Source organism: Polyodon spathula, chromosome 1, assembly GCF_017654505.1.
Source record: "Polyodon spathula isolate WHYD16114869_AA chromosome 1, ASM1765450v1, whole genome shotgun sequence".
Lineage (NCBI taxonomy): Eukaryota > Metazoa > Chordata > Actinopteri > Acipenseriformes > Polyodontidae > Polyodon > Polyodon spathula.
The window spans coordinates 51,587,700-51,594,277 of record NC_054534.1 but is presented as its reverse complement, the minus strand read 5'-3'; the positions used below and the strand labels follow the sequence as shown (position 1 = coordinate 51,594,277).

General features: G+C 38.2%; 1 long non-coding RNA gene across 1 annotated transcript in view; it reads right to left on the bottom strand.

Annotated features, from left to right (window-relative positions):
* Positions 1-1,822: 1,822 nt before the first annotated feature.
* Positions 1,823-6,578, bottom strand: part of LOC121319571 — a 28,224-nt gene continuing 23,468 nt past the window's right edge. Inside the window, exon 3 of the long non-coding RNA XR_005950719.1 lies at positions 1,823-2,096. This is a non-coding gene — a long non-coding RNA (uncharacterized LOC121319571). The remainder of the gene's footprint in view (positions 2,097-6,578) is intronic.

Below are 6,578 nucleotides of genomic sequence, written 5' to 3'. Positions count from 1 at the left end.
TAAGTTGTTTATCATTGTTTTTGTTCACCGAGTTAATTCTGTATAATGGATATTACTATTTAAGTCATCAAATTAGACAGCACAAGCCAATACCTGTATAGTCAACAGTTTGTTGTTGAATTGTTTTTGTAAAAATAGCACTGTAGTTATTTTATTAATTCTTATTTCAACCTATACAAGTTGAACCGAGTTTGTACAGTACTGTATACTGTGATATATCCATTCACTGCAGTTCTTTCAACTGTTTTCATAAGGTCATTTAACTAAAACTTATTTTTTTTAACTTGTAAATACTGTAATACTGTAAACGTGTGAGTTCTGTTACTTATATGCATGTTAATATCACAAAAAAATTGAAACACCTGGGTAAATAAGGGACACCAAGTATACTGAAAGAAAGGGTCATGTATAAAAATGCTGGACAGGCCTGGTTGCCTATAATTATGGCTAGCATGGCTGCAAGAGGAGACCTCAGTGACTTTGAAAGAAGGGTGATTGTTGGGGTGCACTTGGCAGGAGCTTCAGTGACCAAGACAGCTCAACTTGCTGATGTTTCACGAGCAATGGTGTCTAAGGTGATGTAGGCATGGAACTCTGAGGGAACGACATCATCAGCAAAGGGCAACAGTGGGCAGAAGCGCATACTCCAGGATCATGATAGCCGTGCATTAATTCGAAGTGCAAGGCAAAACAGGCGAGACAACCTGGGGCACGAGCAGCCAGTTTCATCAAAAATGGTCCGCCGAGAACTCCATAGAGCGGGATACCATTGTCAGGTTGCAGTGCACAAACCGCTCATCACAGCTGGCAATGCACGTTTGCGAGTCCAGTGATGCAAAGAGCACAGCTAATGGACTATCGAGCAATGGAGAAATGTGATCTGGTCAGATGAATCATCCTTCACCATGTTCTCGACAAATGGAAGAGTGCATTTGTGACACCAACCTAAAGAACTCTACAGCCCTGAGTGCTTGGTTCTAAAGGTGAAGTGTTTTGGTGGTTCCGTAATGTTGTGGGGTGCATTTTCCTGGCATGGTTTGGGTGCACTCATTCCCTTAGAAGGCAAGGTCAATGTTTATTGCTACTTAATGGTACCGAGTGATCATATCCACCCCATTTCTTTCCTGCCGGGGGTGGTGTCTTCCAGGATGACAATGCCCCCATCCACAGAGCATGTGTGGTTGCCCAATGGTTTGATAAGCATGACACTGATATTATTCATATGTCATGGCCTTCTCAGTCACCAGATTTGAACCCAATCAAGCATTTATGGGATATTCTGGAATGATGCCTGAGACAGCGTTTTCCACCTCCATCAACCAGGTTTGAGTTGATTGTGCCTGGCGGTGCCGCGACCCTGGGAGTCAGGCCCAACGACCAGAGGTCCAGACATGCTGTTTGGGAGTCCAGGTTGAGGGAACCAATCCCCAGGTGCTGGGCTATGGCACAGGGGTAGTGGTTGGGTCTCTGGTGGATGTGGTCTCCTCACCTCCCCCCTCTTCTTCATAGCTTCTAGGGCTCTGGCCACACTCGCTCCTGCAGCGAAACTGCTGTGGGGGGAGGTGGTCTCCTGACCTTTCCCCCCTTTTGCCTTTGGCCACAGTATTACCTGCTGCCATGAAGGGCTGGCAGCGACCCTAGGCGAAGCAGAGCCAGCGGAGACCCCAGACGAAGCAAAGCTGGCAGCAACTTCAGGGGATGCAGAGCAGAGCACTTTGTGGCTGTGAAGCCAGAAGGGGCTCCTCCCCTTGTGGCTACGAAGCCAGAAGGGGCTCCTCTCCTTCTGACTGCGAAGGCATCAGGAGCTCCTCCCATTCTGGTTGCGAAAGCGGGAGCGGTAGACAGTTCTCCCTGTCGGCGGAGGCAGAACCGGCAGGTATTCTCCTATCCCTGGGTTGCGGGAGACAGAGGGGCTTCTCCCTCTTTAGCTGGATGCTCGGCTTCCCCCCTCTTCAGTGTTGTAGATGGCCAGGTCTGATCTACAGCCCAGAATCACTCTGCTATGTCCCCAACCAGGCCCTGGTTCCACGCCTCCTCATACAAGGGGTTTTCGTAGGGGCGCTGCACATGGAGTCTGCATCCGATGTCCCTTCACACTAATAATAAAAAAAATACTATATTTTAACAAAAGTCATTTCTATCTGAACTATGAATGTTCATTATGTATGTGATTAATTCCTGTTAGTGCTAAACTAGGTCTGTGCAGACAGTTATGCACACAATATCTAATCCCTTTCCTACTGTAGTGGTTAACGTAAAAAGGCTTTATAAGTACTCAATTATACATTAACATTTGGCTGACCTAAAATCCTACTTCACAGTGTCAGGTCTAAATACACATTTTAAAACAATATTATTATTATTATTATTATTATTAGCCTAAAGAAATATAATGAAAAAACATAGATCAGTGAATATATTGCAAATACATTAGCGCAACTTGTCATTCATATCAGTTACTATTTTGTGTTTAGCAGATTTTATTTTCAAAAACAGTGGATATGAAGTGGATAATACATCAGTACATTTCAGTTCAAAGGACTGTTATCAGTGTTTAAAAAACTGAGATTTGCATTGTGACCAATCTAACAATATACAAGAAAATCTTAACTACATACAGGGAAAAGAAAAAGCTTAAAAAAATAAAAATTGCTAATTATTTACAGCAGGGGGTTGCTTAGCATAGGGGCAGTATCCACTGAGGCCAGGCATTGGACACACCAAGCACGGTGGACAGCCAGTGCCAAAGGACACTGCAGCTTGAAAGCTTCTAATGTAATGCTTTGTTTTAACAGCAAGTAGGAAAATATGTCATGGGGCTTGTTGGCCTTAATGGATCATTACTTACGAAAACGCTGTTCCGCTTCCATGGCAGAGTTTAAGAATTTGACCTTTAACACCCAGTTTGGTGGTAAGGTGAGACCAAAACTGTGAAACTATTTCTAGAAATTATAAGTTTGCATTATACTGTGTTTCCAGCTTCACAGAAACCAATGATCTCCCACTATATATAGAGGATATTGAAGGATCATTCATGGTATGCAGTTTTTATTCACCGCAGGAGGATGTCCCAGTAAATCATGAGCCCTGACAGAGTGAGTTAAGGACATCCTCCATTTTTATTTTAAATCAACTCATTCTGGGATTATATTTACCTGGCTAATTTTAACTTTAATTTTCAACAGACTATGCTTTGACGCTTGTTAATTTACACCCTCTTTGTTATTTCCTACCATTATAGGTGTTGATGAAGGGGCTACAGGCTATTCGGAGACACAGGCCGATTGGTAACTGGCATTTCTTGATTAAACCCATTCTCAAGGATATTTGAAATTATTTCAGGCATTTTTAAGTTGTTATAAAGCACTTATTGGTGGCAGTATTGTTTGAACTGCCAAAGAACAGCCCCTTCCTGAGTTTCAGCAGCACAACACTGGATTGGAATGTAAAGAAAGACACATTTGAAGCTAGTCACGGTAAGCATGTTATCCCACTAGAGTTGCACGAAATTCTCCTTGAATGCTGTTGAGGTTTTTTTCTTTACAATTAATCTCCTTTTTTTTTTTCTTTAAGCCAGTTATTAAGTACATTAACAGCCTGTGTTGTCATTTATTTTTTTGTGGGTTTTTTTTTTTTTTCATGTGTGTTTCCTTCTATTTTTGTGGATGTACAGAAAAGGTTTAACTGATTACAAAATAATGTATTTCAGGACATTTCGGACAAAAGCTGTTCTTCAGCTGTGTAGAAAGAAAAGTAAACACAGTGCAGTAAACAATTTATATGATATCAGTGGGGAAGTCTTGAAAATAGATGCCAGACATGGTGCCATAGATGGATCTTGCTGAAAATTTTCGTTGCACGATTTTTTGTATTTCTGTGTTGGTAGGGTGATAGGTTAGGACCAGAGGAATTGTGTCATCTGCATGTTGTTTACTATTATTATTATTATAAAGCATCCTTTCTGTTTATATTAGACTATATATAGTTAACTGAAATTAAATCTCTGGTTGCTGATAAAATTCCTTTTCTTTTTACAAGTGAAGGATATGTCAACAGTAGTTTATATACAGTACCTTGGGCAGTAATTCCATTTTCTCAGAGAGGCTCTATTCCATGTGAACAACAAGCTCTCAAGATGAAAAATTGTATAATAAACTTACAGGACCTCACATACAGCCCTAATATAATAAATTAGTCGGACTTGATGCAATTCTGTGCTACAGTAACTTGACTGGCAGTGTGCCTGTTTTATGGGCTTTTTAATGCAGTTCATTATTGGTTCTACAGAAATTCCCACAATATATTAGTTGCAGAGTGACAATAAAGAGCACACAGTATGGAGCATGTCTCTTTCGACACACATTCTCTTCCCACACTCCCTTTACCAAGGAAACTGCTGCAGCCCAGTTTAATTAAACTCTCCTGCCCTGAATTAGCCGGGGTCTTAGCCCCCTAACTGAGAGGAGCCTGGCAGACTGCAGGGGTTTCTTTCCCTTGTGACATCAGATGCCACGAGCAACATGGGAAAAAAGTGATAGGCTCCATTATGACGGCATAACTGCTGCCAGCCAGTATATCAGGAGTGAGCTATAGGCCTATTTACATTGTTACACTACTAAAGTCAGACCAGGTCCGGAAAGTTGTATCAAAAACTGGTTTGGCCCAGGGATTAGGCCAGTATACACCCTAGGCTGGGGAATCCTGACTTTGTCTAACAAAATACAAAAAAAGAAGGAGGGACTATGTTCTCGAAAGTTACGTCAGTGTGAAACCTGTTTTTTTTCAAACCTGCTATTTCATACCTTTAAACCTACCTTGTTTACAAACATTAACGACTGCATGTATAATCCCAACATACATTTAACTTTTATCTGCATATATATATATATATATATATATGCAGATAAATTTATAGAAGAAATAAAGTAAATGGATAAATAGACTGAACACTATTATGCCAGTGGGACTCAGCATAACTAATAATGAACTAATTAACTCAAATATATAACATTTAAATAAATAAACAAAATGTATTAATGCATGCTGATGTGCTGGGGAGGACAAATCAAGGCTTATGCTCAGAGCCAGCATTGCATAATATAAAGAGAAGTTTATGTAAACTAATGTTAATTATAATTAATACATATTTAAAGACAGACGTAAAAGTGATGTCGCAATATATAGAACACCATTACATCATGCAGGAAGAAATCATGGATTTGAATATAAACAATAACAAGTCATTGTCATGCCATCAAAAACCTATAAATACCTCCAATGTTTTTGATTCAAATAACCTGGAGAAAGATATGTACAGCATATCTAAACGTTGGGCAGCTGACTCTTTGGGCTAAAATATATTATTGTGTTTTATACATAACATTATCTTACAAAGGAAATTTATGTAGGAATTGAGAAGTGGACTGGAGTATTACACTAATTAACTTAACAAACTTAAGAGACCGACGGCACAGAGAGCTAAGTATAGCTCTCATCAAAACTTTATAGATAATTGTATAGATAATGCACCAGTTCTAACTGGTTTTAAGATAAAACTGAGCGTAAACATAAAGACTAATGAAGTGGAAAGAGTAAATGTAAAAGAGATTTTGTTTAAGGTAATTCAGGAAGCTAAATTGACATCGGCAAGACGAATTAAAGAAATAAACAATGAAATAGAGATAGTTATAACATAAATTGCATGTTCCCTCCATCAGAAATTAGACAGTTATTTCATAAAGTAGAAAACAGTAGAACATTTGCACAACAAAAAGTTAATGAAATTGCAAATCAAAGCATAGTCTTTTGACAAAGAAAGTAAAGATCCGCCCGGTAAAATAAGCCTTGAATGAACTGATTTAATATAAACATTTAACATTGTTTATTGCTATTTATTTTAAAATATATATTTGTGGTATGCACATAATAGTGAATGGTCATTTATGGTATACGTTTTTGATTCACCTTATGAGGATGTCCTTACATATTTACTGGGACATCCTCCTGTGGCAAATAAAAACCGTATACCATGAAGTATCCTCTATATATAATATGGCATACAGATATATGGTACAAATGATAGCAAGGCATATAGTATATATATATATATATATATATATATATATATATATATATATATATATATGAGAGAGAGAGAGAGAGAGAGAGAGAGAGAGAGAGAGAGAGGTGTGTGTTCATTTGATTATTTACAGATGTGTTCAGATTAAAATACCTTCATCAGAGGCAAAATATAAAGAAAAAAATGTAATTGATGATTAATACATTCATGAATGATCTATTTAAGTAATGGTAGGCCAATTTGTAGTTTTTATTAAAGTGAAATAATGTTGTTCATTTTAAAACACAGGTAACAAGCAAGCCAGAATGATAATTTAAGGACTCAACTGTGCTTAAAAACTCAACTTTGAAATAAATACATCTTCCTGAGTGTGTTTTGGATAAAATCAAAGAGAATTAAAGATGTTACTAAACGTTACAAGTTTTCTATTTCTTTACCGACAGTGCCAAAATTATACATAAATCAATAAACTATGCAATGGAATACATATTTAATGTAT